This window comes from Nylanderia fulva, unplaced genomic scaffold, assembly GCF_048542155.1.
Source record: "Nylanderia fulva isolate GAGA-0341 unplaced genomic scaffold, ASM4854215v1 Scaffold15, whole genome shotgun sequence".
Classification (NCBI taxonomy): Eukaryota; Metazoa; Arthropoda; class Insecta; order Hymenoptera; family Formicidae; genus Nylanderia; species Nylanderia fulva.
The window spans coordinates 2,220,997-2,239,773 of NW_028189730.1; the positions used below are offsets into that span (position 1 = coordinate 2,220,997).

At 30.5% G+C, this 18,777-nt stretch overlaps 1 protein-coding gene across 2 annotated transcripts in view; it reads right to left on the reverse strand.

Annotated features, from left to right (window-relative positions):
• LOC114939062 (Myosin 10A) overlaps positions 1 to 14,577 on the reverse strand; it is a 103,750-nt gene extending 89,173 nt beyond the window's left edge. For both annotated transcript variants that reach the window (XM_029313289.2, XM_029313288.2), the window contains exons 1-2: positions 14,507 to 14,577; positions 12,959 to 13,035 (exon numbers count right to left, since the gene is read on the reverse strand). The gene's annotated coding sequence lies outside the window, so the exon portion shown is untranslated. The remainder of the gene's footprint in view (positions 1 to 12,958; positions 13,036 to 14,506) is intronic.
• Positions 14,578 to 18,777: the final 4,200 nt, after the last annotated feature.

The following is an 18,777-nucleotide window of genomic DNA, read 5'->3' on the forward strand; positions in this document are numbered from 1 at the left end:
TTCTATAATATATAATATATAATAATCTTAACAGATAAGAATATTCTTTTCTATAATATATAATATAATAATCTTAATAGATAAGAATATTCTTTTCGAATATAAAATCGTATTTGAGTTTTCATTAATATTTGCTATTAATATATAATATATAAAATATAAAATATAATATATAATATATAATATGTAATATATAATAAGTAATATATAATATATAATATGTAATATAAAATATATAATATATAATATGTAATATATAATATATAATATGTAATATATAATATATAATATATAATATATATAATATATAATAGATATAATAATATTTGCTATTACTTGAAACGAGTAATTAAAAATACGTATCTAAAAATTTTTGAGGATTTCTACTACTAAAACAAATGTAGAAGAAAAAAAACGAGAGAGGGAGGAAAAAAGTTGGATTTATAAAGCGAAGATGGCATACAGTATCAGTCAGAGAAGATAAAAAATCGACGGAAAGAACGAAGAGAGAAGAAAGAGCTCGCGAGCATGTGCGAGAGAGAAGAGGAAAAAAAGAGAGAAATTTATTTTACTCTGGGGTGAAATACCTTAGAGCGCGTAGAGAAAAATTACAAAATTCTTTCTTATATATGTAAAGAAATGAGATGTAAAATAAAAAAGGATTGCGCGACGGGGCGCGCGCAAACATTATATTACAAAAATAGATGCGACGTAGATAGAAAGACCGGAGATAGAATAAAGAAAGTATCATAATGAAAATGCATATTAAATGTATAGAACGTGTAAAGAAATAGAATACTGATGAAGAGGGAGAGAGAGAGAAGAAGAAAAACAGGGACAGAGCAGAAGGCGGACAATTGGGGTGGCTAAAAAAAAAAAAAAAAAAAAAAAGGGAAGAAAAAAAAATGTAGCGACGCGTGTTACATGAAAAATCAAGAAGAATCCGGAACGCGGAGAATCGTTGAAGGAAAAGAGGGAGAGCCACCGAATATTTTCACCCTCGCGACAATCGAGCTCGTATATTCCGATTAGAGGGTGGCATTCACTTATAAGCCATATCATAACACTTGTCCGCGGCGCGTTACGATTCCCCGCAGTAACCCCGCGAGAAGGGGTGGCAGGGGGTTGGGGTGGAAAGGGGGTGGGATGACAGGACGGTCGCCGGCTTTTCCTCCGCCCGGCTCTGCCTCTGGGGGACAGATTTACGGCCACCTTGGGTACTGATTCACCGGTCGCCGCCGCCGCCGCCAGGAGGTTGCTCCTGTCCGAATGGACCCGGCGCCACCCCGAGTGCGCGCGGGCGCGAAACAACCCCGGGCGACGCCACATGTTCGTTCGTTTCGAGGGCGGTCTCGCGAGTTGTAATGGCCTGCTCTCTGTCTCTCTCTCGCTCTCTGGCCGCGCTGAATTCCGAGCTGGCGATTATTACTTTATGAGCGCCCGAGATTGTATCGCTCGACGCGCTCGAAATTTTGCGGATGCAACGGAAGCGATTACATTCTAGACTAGACGCTCTTTCTGTCTCTCTCTCTCTCTCTGGGTCGCGATACGGTTTATCGATAAAACGTTTCAACTATTGTATGTACCGTTTCTATCAGTTTCTATCGGGTACGCGCACAGTGGCTATTATTCAACAATAGTAATTAATGACGAGCGCTGCGCGCTGGATTAATAATTGATATCGGTGCAGCGTATAATGTAATTGAAATTGATGTACCGTGTATAATTAGTAATTATGATGGTTTTTTCCAGGGTGTTCAGCAGACTCAAAGAAAAAGATTCCCTTACTTTTTTAGATTTTCCAAGACCACAAATTAATTTTTTCCCTGACTTTTTAGTATTATTTTTTCCAAATATATAATTTGCATATATCTATATGATATATCAATTAAATGTTAAATCATAAAATTCTTGAGATATTTATTTAATAAAAAATTTCAAATTATTGAGACAAATGTAGAATAATGTGAAAAAATTCAGGTAAATAGTAAAATTTCCTGACTTTTTCCTGACAATTCCAGATTTATAAAATTCCCTGACTTTTTTAGATTTTCCTAGACCAGAAATTAATTTTTTCTCCGACCTTTTAGTATTATTTTTTCCAAATATATAGTTTGCATATATTTATATGACAAATCAATTAAATGTTAAATCATAAAATTCTTGAGATATTTGTTTAATAAAAAATTTCAAATTATTGAGGCAAATGTAGAATAATGTGAAAAAATTCAGATAAATAGTAAAATTTTCTGACTTTTTCCTGACAATTCCAGATTTATAAAATTCCCTGACTTTTTAGTATTATTTTTTCCAAATATATAATTTGCATATATCTATATAATAAATCAATTAAATGTTAAATCATAAAATCCTTGAGATATTTATTTAATAACAAATTTCAAATTATTGAGACAAATGTAGAATAATGTGAAAAAATTCAGATAAATAGTAAAATTTCCTGACTTTTTTTTGACAATTCCAGATTTATAAAATTTCCTGACTTTCTTAGATTTTCCAAAACCAGAAATTAATTTTTTCTCCGACCTTTTAGTATTATTTTTTCCAAATATATAATTTGCATATATCTATATGATAAAAATCAATAAATCAATATAAATAAATATATCAATAAATAAATCATAAATAAATCAATTAAATCATGTTAATAATTATTATCAATTAAATCACGTTAATGATTAAATTAACAAACACGCTGTAGATGAATAGATTTTTACCAATACAAAAAATTAGCGTGCTGGGAGTCAAGGAAAACTTTATATTTATTTAATAAAAAATTTCAAATTATTGAGACAAATGTAGAAAAAATCCAGATAAATAGTAAAATTTCCTAACTTTTCCCTGACAATTCCAGATTTATAAAATTCCCTGTCAATACCCGGTTTTCCAGATTTCCCTGACCAGCTAGACACCCTGATTATATAATTGATATTGATGTACCGTATATAATTAGTAATAAAACGACAATTTTTTTCGGAGAGGAGACTCTTCAAAATATGCAATATGTCTCTCTCGATTTCTCTCTCCCTTCGTCTCACTTTCGTTTTTTCACTTCCTTGCGTGCCACTTCCTCCCTTTCGCTCTGCCTCGGTTTTTTTTAAAAACCGGCGAACCGCTTTCACGGCCCTCCTTTTACGGCCGAATTTGTAACTTTAAATTGACGGGCTCGCGCGCCTCGGTCGCCCTTTAACGCGGACTCGCGCACCGTGAAATTTCGTGGTCTCTCCTCTCTCTCTTTTTTTTTATTGTCCTTGCTTTACGACGCCCGTTACGCGGACAGAAAAGAAATGACGAAGGCTTCCCCCGATTGCCATTAAGGCGACGATCGTCTTTGCACCGCGGAATTTCGAGCCTCGAAAACGAAAAACTATATATTAATTACACGCAAACTATTAATTTTAAATTGCACACTTTCTTTCTTGCATATAAAAATAATGGGCGTCCGCAGGATTTTTTCCAGGCGATCATAATTTTTTGTAATTTAATTTTTATTTTTTTATATTGAATATTGCAAAGCAATCCTGGTGTTTATTCGAAAGAAGAGTAAGTGCTTAATTTGTTTCTTACGTAAAGTCATATAGATGACTTTTATCGTGTTGTTCTATTTTAATAATAATCAAGTCGTGTCCTCTTTCCATGTATATAGTTACTAATATTATATCATATGTACTTATATTATATTATATAATTTATGCAGGACTTGTGAATCATATGCAAGAAGAAACTTTGGGCATAATTTTATACAAAGTAAGATAAGTTCCTTTAGCAATGTTTAAAGACATTAGTCAAGACACGTAAAGCATCCATTTAAATAATACTTTCGCGATGTCAACCGCTTCCTTCAAAAATCTCGTTACGGAAGTAAAAAGTTAACCGAGTGTTGATTTCAAACGCTGATTCGAAGAGAGCAAGAGAGAGAGAGAGAGAAAGAAGAAGGAATATACCAGCTGACTTACGTTGGCGGATGTCGACTTCGCAACACGAATTGCACGCAAAACATAGCATGCCTCCTGAAGACGTTATTTGCGCGCGGCGCAAATCAGCCCGTTCAATTAAAACTTCTTCGCTCACGGCCTCTCTCTCTCTCTCTTTCTCGCTGGACGATCTTCCTAACGCACGTAACGTCTTCATTCCGCGATCGTTACGCTGACGGATAACGAGCGGCGTGTACCTACGCAACGTCTCCCGGCAACATCTCGGACGTCCTGTGCCGCATCTCTCTCTCTCTCCTTTTCTCTTTCTGATCCTCGGCCAATTCTTCCCCGACCGCGAGCTAAGCGCTATTAAAGAGACAGCGTCGAAGAAACCATCGCGTCCATCCCGCGGCATCCCTCTTGTGTTGGCGTCCGTGAAAAGCTGGACCGTGAAAGATTACGATGTGCGGCGAAACCTGTCTCTTTGTAAAGGACAATTTCCACCGGCTGGATTTTATTCTCTTACTCATCACAGTGTGCCGCAAAGTGGACGTTGAATTGCGCGAAGTATTAAACAAGCCGTGTTGTGCTTAGATGATTTTGTAATTAGATAAAGATGAGATAAAAATATGTAAATTCATCTTGGATAAGATGAAGATGGTTTTGTTTTAAATTTATCTAGATAAAAGATAAAATTATATGGCGATTTATCTAGATAATTTTTTAGATAATGAGTTTATAAGATGAGATAAAGATGCAATAAAAATATGTAAATTCAGATTGGATAAGATGAAGATGGTTTTGTTTTAAATATATCTGGATAAAAGATAAAATTATATGGCGATTTATCTAGATAATTTTCTAGATAATGAGTTTATAAGATGAGATAAAGATGCAATAAAAATATGTAAATTTATCTTGGATAAGATGAAGATGGTTTTGTTTTAAATATATCTAGATAAAATATAAAATAATATAGCGATTCATCTAGATAATTTTCTAGATAATAATTTTATAAGATGAGATAAAGATGCAATAAAAATATGTAAATTCAGATTGGATAAGATGAAGATGATTTTGTTTTCAATTTATCTAGATGAAAGATAAAATTATATGGCGATTTATCTAGATAATTTTTTAGATAATAAGTTTATAAGATGAGATAAAGATGAGATAAAAATATGTAAATTCATCTTAAATAAAATGAAGATGGTTTTGTTTTAAATATATCTAGATGAAAGATAAAATTATATGGCGATTTATCTAGAAAATTTTCTAGATAATAATTTTCAAGACTGCTTATGTAAACACAGTTATTTAAAAACATGTAATTATAAAAGGGATATAAAAATATATTTTTATTTATAAGTTTTTATCGCTTACTGCTTAAGTTCTACTATTTAAGTACTTTTATGTGCTATTCTAAATCAAAATTATCTGAAAATTATTCTAGATAATTTAGTAAAGATAATACTTTTTTTCATCTAAGATGCAGATATAGATAATACATATTTTTATTATTTATATAAAGATAAGATGACGTCAAAATTTTATCTAGATGATCATCTATATAATTTTATTTAGATAACAGCAAACACTGAATATACAGGGTGATCGACGAGTGTAAAAAACTTAACAGCTTGTTCGAGACATCATGTTCGAGAGAAATATATTATAATATATATTAAAAAATATATTACTATTAAAAATTGTTTCTCTCGCAGAGTCTGCGTATAAAAACTCAAATTTTTTTTTCATTTCTATATAAGTCGGAGAACATCTTTAAATCGGAAATCTAAAACGATGGAAATCATCCTTAAAAAACTGGATTCACAATGAGAGCCTCCAGGTGGAAAATGGAGCGAGTGGAAGGAAACAACGAGAGAGAGAGAGATTGCGCTGTAAAAGCTACCGTAGTATAGTGTCGGGATGCGTATAACGTTTAACATTTAAACCCTTAGAAGGTTTGCCTCCCTGTAATTATCGCCGAGGCGCGGCGCCTTGAGGTCTTCATTATGGCGAGTATCCTTGTTATTTTTCTGTACCGAAGCAGCGTGTTCATGTATATATATATATATATGTACGTACGTACGTACGAGCGTGCACGTTTCGTTTGCGGCGAAAGGACGAGCGGAAAAAAGGGTTCGCCTCGGCATGGCATCGTAAAAAGATGGCCGATGTGGGAAGAGAATACCTGCGTAGAAAGCATCCGCGTAATCGAGGATTTTGCACCTAACCGGAACCGGAGTAAAATACGAGAGACGATGACGAGAGAGGGAATTCTTTGAGCGTATTCGATGAACCGCGAAATGATTTTATTTTCTTGTTTCTCGTCCCTCCCGCAATAGCTTGCAATTTTTGTGAAATTTTGAAAATTAAATTTAAGATTACACTGTGTATTTTTTCTCGCATTATTTCTGTTTTATCTATTTCACGGATGGGTAATTATCGTCGCGGCAAGAAGTATTTTAAAGATTTTACGAGCAAATTAGTTGAAAATAAATTGACAGTGACCATCTCGCGTATCGCGAAAACGCTTAAATACCACAATAAAACCTACAAAGCGCCGGGAAAGAGACGAGAAGCGAGGAGAAAAACACGTAGAAAGAGAGAAAAGGAATAGAAAGAGTTGAAGCGCAATTTCTTGCCGTCGTTTATTTTAATTTCGTATCCGCATCAGCTATTCCTTTGTTCTGTCTGAATGTGCCGCGCTTATTCTTCCTTCTTCGTCTTTTTATCCGCCAATCATAGTACTAGAATTGCGCGATAATTTATTAATAATTAAAATAAAATAATCCGTCTTATAAAAATATAAAGAAATATTAATAAAATGATTCAAAAATTTAAAAATGTAACTATATATTATAAATTAATTTTCTTCAATTTCATACGTAAACAGGGTGTCCAGTAGATTCAATGAAAAAAATTCCCTGATTTTTTCAGATTTTCCAAGACCAGAAATTAATTTTTTCCCCGATTTGTTAATATTATTTTTCTAAATATATAATTTGCATATATCTATATGATAAATCAATTAAATGTTAAATCATGAAATTCTTGAGATATTTATTTAATAAAAAATTTCAAATTATTGAGACAAATGTAGAATAATGTGATAAAATCCAGATAAATAATGAAATTTTAGTACGTACATAGTAAATTTTACTATGTAAAATTCATCGAACATATTTTATTTTTTATGGTAGATATTACTATTTTTATTCTGGTAAATATTAATCAGAGAAATTTTTATAAAATTCTTCAAATACCACAGTAAATTTTACTACATAGTAAAATTCATCGGACATATTTTATATTTTATTGTGGTAGATATCACTATTTTTATTCTGGTAAATACTAATCAGAGAAATTTTTATAAAATTCTTCCAATATCACAGTAATTTTACTACATAGTAAAATTCATTGAACATATTTTATATTTTATTGTGGTAGATATCACTATTTTTATTCTGGTAAATGTTAATCAGAGAAATTTTTATAAAATTCTTCCAATACCATAGTAAATTTTACTACATAGTAAAATTCATCGGACATATTTTATATTTTATTGTGGTAGATATCACTATTTTTATTGTGGTAAATATTAATCAGAGAAATTTTTATAAAATTCTTCCAATACCATAGTAAATTTTGCTACATAGTAAAATTCATCGGACATATTTTATATTTTATTGTGGTAGATATCACTATTTTTATTGTGGTAAATATTAATCAGAGAAATTTTTATAAAATTCTTCCAATACCACAGTAAATTTTACTACATAATAAAATTCATCGGGCATATTTTATATTTTATTGTGATAGATATCACTATTTTTATTCTGGTAAATATTAATCAGAGAAATTTTTATAAAATTCTTCCAATACCACAGTAAATTTTACTACATAATAAAATTCATCGGGCATATTTTATATTTTATTGTGGTAGATATCACTATTTTTATTGTGGTAAATGTTAATCAGAGAAATTTTTATAAAATTCTTCCAATACCACAGTAAATTTTACTACATAATAAAATTTATCGGGCATATTTTATATTTTATTGTGATAGATATCACTATTTTTATTCTGGTAAATATTAATCAGAGAAATTTTTATAAAATTCTTCCAATACCACAGTAAATTTTACTACATAATAAAATTCATCGGGCATATTTTATATTTTATTGTGGTAGATATCACTATTTTTATTCTGGTAAATGTTAATCAGAGAAATTTTTATAAAATTCTTCCAATACCACAGTAAATTTTACTACATTATAAAATTCATCGGGCATATTTTATATTTTATTGTGGTAGATATCACTATTTTTATTCTGGTAAATATTAATCAGAGAAACTTTTACAAAATTCTTCCAATACCATAGTAAATTTTACTACATAGTAAAATTCATCGGGCATATTTTATATTTTATTGTGGTAGATATCACTATTTTTATTCTGGTAAATATTAATCAGAAAAATTTTTATAAAATTCTTCCAATACCACAGTAAATTTTACTACATAGTAAAATTCATTGGACATATTTTATATTTTATTGTGGTAGATATCACTATTTTTATTCTGGTAAATATTAATCAGAGAAATTTTTATAAAATTCTCCCAATACCATAGTAATTTTTACTACACATTGAACATATTTTATATTTTATTGTGGTAAATATTAATCAGAGAAATTTTTATAAAATTCTTCCAATACCACAGTAATTTTACTACATAGTAAAATTCATTGAACATATTTTATATTTTATTGTGGTAGATATCACTATTTTTATTCTGGTAAATGTTAATCAGAGAAATTTTTATAAAATTCTTCCAATACCACAGTAAATTTTACTACATAATAAAATTCATCGGGCATATTTTATATTTTATTGTGGTAGATATCACTATTTTTATTCTGGTAAATATTAATCAGAGAAATTTTTATAAAATTCTTCCAATACCATAGTAATTTTTACTACATAGTAAAATTCATTGAACATATTTTATATTTTATTATAGTAAATATTAATCAGAGAAATTTTTATAAAATTCTTCCAATACCACATTGTCCATGATTACCATAATTTTCATGGTAAATTCCAAGAGAAAATTCTCTCTGTGCGGTTTTCGAGATTTTCCTGACACCCTGGTTAATCGCGAAAGCACATGGCGTTTTCGACGTGTAATATCAATTCGAGCACGCGCGTGACTCATTCGGGATTCGCGGGTGCGCGAGTCCTCTCTCGAGAAGATGAAGATAAAGTCGATTCTCGGTCGGGCGAGATGAAAGCGTCGCGTTCCAGGGCGTCCGACACCTTGTTAAACGAGTCGGAGCACGGCGCCCCTCGGAGAAAACGACTATTTGTTAGGAGCGTTCCTCCATCACGAGTCTCTCCTCCCTACGGTGATACCGTCATCCCGTGGATCTTCTTTAACACCAACGGAATCGATCGAATCAGTCGTAGATTGATCAGCCCGAGGCATTACGATGATTAGAAATACACGTTAGATTTGTATAGGGTTGTGTTGCGTGTGTGAATATTTATTTTATAAATTATTTCGATAGAAAATATATTATACTACATACAGAGAATTTTCTCTTAGAATTTGTCCGGAAAATCATGGCAATTGTGGTAATATATAAATATTCGAAGGATTTTATAAGAGTTTTCCTGATTAATATTTTAGTATATGTTTGATTAATAATTGTACTATGTTTAATATTTTTTATACTAAAATAATATCAGAAATTCTTATAAAATTCTTCCAATTCCATATTAATAAAATATATTTGCTACTGTACATAGTAAAATTAATCGAATATATTTTATATATATTATTGCGATAAGTATTAATAATTTTTACTGGTATGAATATTAATCAGAGAATAAATAATTCTTATAAAATACTATATTACCCCACAATTACCATATAATTTTCGAGATAAATTCTAAAAGAAAACAAAAAGGTATTTCGTAATAATATTTCACGGTAGCCTATATAACTTTATATAGAATTGTTTCTATTTGCACGTTCGGTAAAATGCGTGGTGAAATTTAAATTGATCAAAGGTTGAAATCCGGGTTTTGAACTGGTGATGGAGCAAATTCGAGGATTTCGAGCATCCGAAAGATGTTCTCGCGAGAGGAATTCGAACTCGCTCTCGGTGTTGCCATGGCAATTAATTACCTTCATCCCTTCTAGTCAGTAGGTGTGATTATAACGGGTGTGCCAATCAAAAGTTACCGGAAATCGATCTACGTTGAGAAACGCGCCATAAATACGGTAATTACATCGAGATTATCGTTCGATGCAAATTATCTCCTTTCGCCTGGCAATATTATATGTTTTCGATACGTACCTAAATTTATCACCAAAATGAATCTCATTTTCATGGAATGATTTTATCCCATTCTTTTATATATAAAAACTCTAAACGTACAATTTATATAGTTTTACATTTGGATTTATACGTTATTACCTTCTAATTGTTGTGTACAACTCATAAAAATGTATAGCGAGAGATTTAAATATTTCATCCCTCTTTTTTAATATAATTTTGTAAAATATATTACTTATGAAGAGAAAAATACTCGTGGTGTAATAGATTAAAAAAAAATATGTTGCATATAAATAAATATAGTTTTTCCTCACAAGCTTTCTAACAAAATTGTGAAATCTCGAAGTTAGAAGAGATTGCTCGAACAAAGTCGACAAATGGAATAGTTCGCGAAAGGACTATTCAGGGTTAGAAGAACTATTTCCTTGGTCGTCGACGACGATGGTTCTGGCAAACCAAAGATTAGGCGAGTAAAAGGGACAGAAGCGAAAATGGTAAGAGTAATAGCGGACGTCCTAGCTAGCCACTTGCTATCAGTTACACTATTACAAACATACGTATCCTTCCTGTATCTTTGGATTCGAGATGGCAAAATTGAGATAAATAGAAAAGAGAGAGAAAGACATTTTTACAAATTATTTAATATTTATTTATTTTAAAATTTATTATATATAAATTATTTTATACTTATCGCAATAAAATATATAAAATATATTCGATTAATTTTTATGTTTAAAAATTATTTATCAGTGTTTCAAATTTTCCGAATTTTCGAAAAGCTCGTGTAATCGAAAGGATTATATAGGAGAGCTTTCAATCTTGTTAAACCTCTCTCTCTCTCTCTCCAATCTCTCTAAATTACATTTAATGCCCGTTTACGCACATATTTATTCATTATGATCGTCCGTTTGAAAAGTCTATCTGTTAATAGTTAACGCGACACGCGCGAGAGTTATCGGGGAAAATTCCGTTTGACGCGCGTAAATATGCATCGCGCGCGTCTTTCTCTCTCTCTCTCTCTATCTCTTCTCGTCTCTTTCTCTTTCGACGCGATCGGCAATCAACGCGGTCGTTCACATAGTTACGACGTGGCGTAAAATCATAATCCAATTTGTCCGAGGAGAGGCCGGGATGGATGCGGGTAGGTCAATGAAGTCGTCGCACCTCCGGCCGGACCGAACGTTTAATCATCATAAATTTCGCGAGAAACCGCAAACCGGCTTTCCCCCGCAGTGCGGGAACGGACCGCGATGTAAGTACCGCAGCCACCTGCGAGGATCTCGAGACTCGCGAAAACCTTCAGATCTCGAGATCCGAATACGCTACACAATCGAGCAAGCCCTACTTTCACAGATTATGTGTATCAACTAGGGCTCGTGATAATCGATTAATCGATTAATCGATTAAGGGAATGACAGTCTGAAGTCAGTTATTTTTTCCTGTTTTATCGACAAAATGTGAGGTTAGATAAACATAAATCTATATTTATTGGCTATGCGGATTGTTTTTTACCTGAAATTAGACCAGGCTAGGATTTGGCATGGGATAAAGGAATAAAAGTGAATGTTTAGATATCAATTTGGAAGCCTAGTAAACAAGAATAACTCATCCTACATTTTTGCGCACACATGTTTATCTAACCTCACATTTTGTCGGTAAAACAGGAAATAAACAACTGACTTCAGGCTGTCACTCCATGCAGCATCCTCTTAATTCGATTAATCAATTAGAATTAAATGTACTGATTAAATTCGATTAATTCGATTAATCGATCAATCGATTAAGGGGATGCTGGAATGACCGTCTGAAGTCAGTTATTTTTTTCTGTTTTATCGACTAAATGTGAGGCTAGGATTTGGCATTGGATAAAGGAATAAAAGTGAATGTTTAGATATCAATTTGGAAGCCTAGTAAACGAGAATAACTCATCCTACATTTTCGCGCACACATGTTTATCTAACCTCACATTTTGTCGATAAAACAGGAAAGAAACAACTGACTTCAGGCTGTCACTCCATGCAGCATTCTCTTAATTCGATTAATCGATTAGAATTGAATGTACTGATTAAAATCGATTAATTGATTAATCGTGTCGTTATCTAACGTTATGATATCTAAATGGGGATTCTAAATTATCATCCTAATGATTAAAATTTAAGATAGAGTGAAAGGGTACACTCAAAAATATGCGTAAACTTAATGAAATGGTCCTCCGAGAAATAATGTGAGAAAATATTATATACGTATAAATATATACAAAATTATTAATACAAGGCTATAAATAATTAACATGAATGAATAAACTGTTGTACAAAAAAATTAGGAAAACATTGATATATTAAAAAAATTAAATTATTATCATTATAGGATTATTTATATAGTTTAAAATTTTACAACATATAATTATATTAATTGTTGGTGTGTTCTCTATAAAAAATAAATTGAATTGAATTAAATTATAGAAGATATTAAATACTCTAACAACATACGTAATAAAATAATATCACTCATCGGTTAATGCGCAACAGCGAAATTACATATATATATATTTAATATTTTAAAAAACTTTCAGAAAACTATTATTGTATGCATTAAATTATATTTTTACGCATGCTCAGCAGAAATATAATTAAAACATTTTTTGATTTAATAATTACAACTAATAAATAAATAATTACCCCAGGGTTGCTTCGCCGATGTCTCTCCCAGACCTCCTCCTCCTCTCAGATTGTCGACGTCTTCAGCTTAAATTGATCTGTAAAATAGAAATTAAATCCAAATTGTAACAGGGCTCAAAATAAATATTATAATAAAAAAAATTATATATAATTATATATAAATTATATATAATTTTTTAATTATATAAAATTATATAGAATATATATATATATATATATTTTTTTGTATATATATATATATATATATACAAAAGCAAGCAAAGAATCATTTCAATTATCTGACATAAGTCATCAAGCCAAGTAATGAAGCTTCTAAAAATAGTTAAATAATTTCAACATCATTAAACTTATATCCTGTACAATTGTCGCAGACGCTTCCTTAGAACAATTCGCAAAGTTCTGATGTTAAGTGGCGCCGTTGCTCGACGTCTGGGCGGCGCGACTGACGGCCAAATAAAGGGCAAATAAATTAAGTTAATGCGCTCTGCACTCGGCCAAGTAAGCGCAATCTCCCTCCCGTTCGCACTATTGTTCGATGGAATTTGTAATTTAGATTGATACCGATTCTTTCGAGAAATCGTCTTGCAAAACGCGCCGACGAATAATTCGTCCGTAAATTTATGACACCGCGCGATGGCGAAACGTTTCGGAGAACGCGTGTTCTAATAAAGTCAACGATCTCTTGCAATAGACAAACAACTGATACGCGTGCCGGATCCAGCACGCGATAAGACGCAGAAAAATGTATCATTAAGCGCGGAATAAGTGAATAGAAAAAGAAGAAAAATTCTTACGCTTATCTGGAGTGATATTTTATCGATTTTGTAATATTGTATATTGCGAATAATAATATAATACGAATTTTTTACGTAATGAATGATCGCGTGCGGCGTTATTCAATCCTCTTGCTATCGTGTTTCGGAATAAGATAATGATATGCTACCTGGCTGCGCGCGTGCAAATACATAGCGCCCTATTGTTTACATCGCATGCCTTTACATATTACAGCGAGAAATCGATTCGTTTTATATGCACGATTGAGTCTCTCCAATCATTTTTCATAATTTTTTTTTTTTAATAATTTCATCTTCAATATTACGCGATATTGCGCGAATCAAGTGTACATTGCAATTATTATACATAGTTATATTTTGTTGGAAAGTATATAATTTATATTATACAATTCGAGACAAGACAATATATTTTTGGATATTAATTTTCTTGAATCCCTTAATTCCAATAATTATTTTATATATATTTATAATCTTATTTCAATAAAAAAAATTCAAAATATAAATTTAAATATTAAATATAAAATTCAAAATATAAATTTAAATATTAAATATAAAATATTTAAATATTTTGGTAATAATTTTCACTTCTTAAATATCAGACTAAGAAACAAAATAACTTATACTTACTATATTGTTCCGCGATATTCACTTTGAATGAATGAAGTGATAAAAGAGTTGTCAATCGCGAGATTCAATTAATCGCACAAAATCTTATATCTAATTTTTCGTAAGGAATAATTGTGTGTGACTTTACCTGATCCTTTTACTGTCGGTTTCGGAATACAATGCTCCACTATCTGGTTCACCTGGCTGCGTGTCACACACATCGTGTTATTGTTTACATTTTCGTGGCCTTCCTGCATTCCACAGTCGATTCGTTGTATATGCACGATTAAATTCCTTTAGTGATCGAAAAAATCCGAAATAATAATTTCATCGATAATAATATAACGACGATATTGAATAAATCAGATTAAGATGTATTTTGTCGGAAAGTATATATAATCGAATTTTTTTATTTATATTATATAATTTATTTTAAACAATTACACAAGACGATATATTTTTGAATAAATTTCCTTGAATCATTCAATCTAATAATTATAGTATAATATATTCATAATTTAATCATTTTATTTTAATCAATAAAAAGTTTGAAACAAATTTGAATTGAAATATTAAAGAAATAATTTTTATTTGTAAATATATAATAACTTACGACTAATAAATATTTAACTATTATATAAAACTCGTGATTTTCATTTTGGATAAATAAATCGCGAGAGTCAATTAATCGCGTGAAATAAATTCACGATTATTTAGGGAATAATTGTGTAACATCTTTTATTATAATTCGATGCACGAGTCTCGTTATGGAATATAAACAATAAAGCGCTACATATTTTGATAGGCAAGTGGTAGCAGTGATAATATATTATTATCTCCCGAGATAGGACAACGAGAAGATCGAGCAACATAACAAGCTATTATTTCTTACAAAAAATTAGATATCATGTACGATTAATTGACTCTCGCAATCAACGACTCATTTCTCATGATTCGTTCATTATAAATTATTATTTTAATTTGACATTTTTATGGAGAAAATCATTTCTTGAATGTCTCTTTCGAGTATATTTCCATATCGTGTCGTAAAAAATCTTTCGCCAATTATAATTCCCCCCACGTAATTACCGCAATTATAACCCACATTTGCCAATTATAATTTTCGATTCGAGAAAGCGCAATAATACATCGAACCGCGAGATTGAGTGATTATAAAATAAAGCGAAAGAATATATCAATCGTTTCTATTAATAATTGATATGAAATTCGAGGAATAAAGTAATTTCGCATACCTTTATTTTGTGGAAAAGGAGCGTTAAATATTTCGTGTACGGCAATTATAATTATTAGCAATGCATTTGCTATAGTGCGCAAAAATATTTAAAATATTTAATAAAATATAATTACAATTATTTAGATATATCTAATAAATATATATAATATTTCTTTAAATCTTATATTGAAGTATTTAATAAAATAAGTACAATTATTTAGATATATAAATATGCATAATATTTCTTATTTAAATCTTATTTCTGATTTAAATCTTATAATTATTTAAATTATTCGAATTTTTATTTTATTTACCGTATTTTCTAAAAGTTTGCATTTGAAAAGATTCTTCTCTTTCATGAATTATAATTTTTTAGTTAAACACTTGCTTAAAAAACAAGAATTTGACAGAGTTATTATTTATTTTTAAATTAATTAAATACTTTTTTGCATAAAAATGAAAAATACATATTAAACATAAATATATTCAAAACCCTTCTTTGTAAGAAATAAGTTATAAATTTAGGGCGAGAAATGCTTCAAGTACATGCCAACCATAAATGTATGTAAAATTATTATTTGTAAGAAATAAGTTGCAAAATTTAGAGCGAGAAGTGCTTGAAATATTTCTAAATATTCTGTAAATGTACACTTAAGTATTTTTGTATATCTAAACTTAAATATTTGAAAATTTTGTATTACAAATTATATATTTAAACATTTTTGACGGACATTCTTCTCGGATTCTGTGTTAAAAATACACAAGTATTGGCACTTAAAAAAATCCCGTACCATAGAGAAAAATATAAAGCGCAAGTTTAGCCATATAATTCTCGAAAATATAGAGTCGATGGGGCAATAAGTTCCACGCAGGACAAAGTTTGGGGTAACCGCGATAGACCGCCCCTAAGTACGGGGTGCCTTCGAGTTCGTATTAAGTTTTCGGGGGATGTAAAGCACGGTCGTAACAAGGGGTGGCTTTCCTATGATTTCGGGACGAGACCGCTAACACGTAGGGACCAGCGAGACGCGTTTGTGAAACAGGGTGAGTTTCAACCGCTATTGCGACCCTCTGACAAAAATTATATTTGGATTACAAGCATTATCGCCCTGAAATAAACGTGACTTTTATGGCAGTGGGATCACGCTTGGGGTTTGCGCTCCACCAGTCTTTTCGACATTCATACAATCGAAAATTAGGCCAATGATCGTTACGAGTTTCGATTTTCGTATAAATGATGTTACATTTTAACTCGTTCTACAAATCGCAGATTTTAATTTCTTAATAATTTTGCATTCTTTTCGCAACAACTCATTGCAATTAATAACAAGTACTTAAAAATTTTATTAACTCTGTATTTCAGTTTCTTTTTTTTATTTTTTTATACTTTTATATATACAAAAAATAATTTCCTCAAATTATTCTATACTTATGTATATATAACAACTTTTTTACAAAATGTATGATATATTAAATTTAAACGTTTTTCTCAAATTCTCATTATTGTATTCAACAACTCATTGCAGGTAATAACAGACAATTAAAAATTTTATTAACTTTATATTTGAATTTCTTTTTACTCGACTTTTTATACAAAAAAATGATTTTCTCAAAATAATTTATTTATACTTATAACAACTCTTTTATAATAATGTGTATGATACTAAATTTAAACGTTTTTCTCAAATTGTTATTATTGCTTTCGTAACAACTTATATTGCAAATAATTTAAAATTTTACTAACTTTATATTTGAATTTATACTGTTTATTCGACTATTTTTATGAACAAAAAATAATTTTATATTTATAACAATGCTTTTACATAACTATGATATCAAATTTAATTTTTTTTTAAATTGTCACTATTGTTTTCGCGACAAGTCATTGCAATTAATAACAAACAATTAAAAATTATATTAATTTTATATTTGAATTTCTACTTTTTCCTCTAATTTTTTATATACAAAAAATAATTTGAATCGTTTCTCTCAAATTGTCATTATTCAACAACTAATTGCAATTACTAATAACTAATTAAAAATTTTATTAACTTTATATTTGAATGTCTACTTTTTTATATACAAAAATAATTCCTCAAAATAATGTTATACTTGTAACAATTCTTTTATACGATACACAGTATTTAAAGGTTTGTATCAAATGGTCATTACATTGCATATTTATATTTGTCATATTATATACTTATACGTATTGTGTTGTATTGTATACTCATGCCCTTTTCAAAATGCTATTCATATTACTAATGCAAAAAATGTATAGAAGTGAAGGAGCGAAAGATTTGATCATATCAACGACATAATTCGATCTTCTCGAAAAGATGAAGCTAAAATGATTTTGCGATACTCTCACTGATGACGCCGCGTTCACTTAACGCCGTCGATTAGGTGCGCCGATTTTCATCCTTCGCGCGAATTCATTTCCCTATTATTTCGCGACGTCGCCCAGGTGATATATGAATTGTTTGGTACGAGGACGCACGCGCGAATTGTCCTAAATATCCATCGAGCCTCTCTCGTCGGGGTGCTGAAGCGAGGCCGCGTGCCGGGCATCCATCATCCCTTTAAAAGGGCCGCCAGAGGGAGAGAAAAGCCGGTTCGCTAAACGTTGTCAAAACGTTGACGAAGTCACGTGCGAGGTCGAAGAAACGCCCGTTTGATCGACGAGCACGCCTTCGGAAATTTCGCGCGCTCCTGCTGATTATCCTTCGAGAGGCTGTGCACATCGTTCTTTTTTAAAATTTTCGCCCGATGGAAAAAATTTCGAGCACGAAAAAAATTAGATACATTTTACCCCTATATATGTATATATACACATGAAATTTAGTTATACCTAAATTTTAACTATGGTAGTTAATATTTTTTAGCTATAGAATACTCTTAAACTGTAGTTTAAGAATATTATACCATAGCTAAAATTTAGGCATGATGATAATACGGAAAAAAATTAGCTGCCATAGCTGTTCCTATATTACAATCTAAATTTTAGTTAGCTATCTGTATACGAAAAAAAATTAGTTATGTAACTAGATTTTAGCTGTCTTTATACTTGGTTTAAATTTAAGCTGTGATAATATTTTTTTAAATTTAAGCATATACACTGTAAAAAAATATGTAAAATTACATTAAAAATATGTAAAATTACATAAACAATAAATGTAAAATTA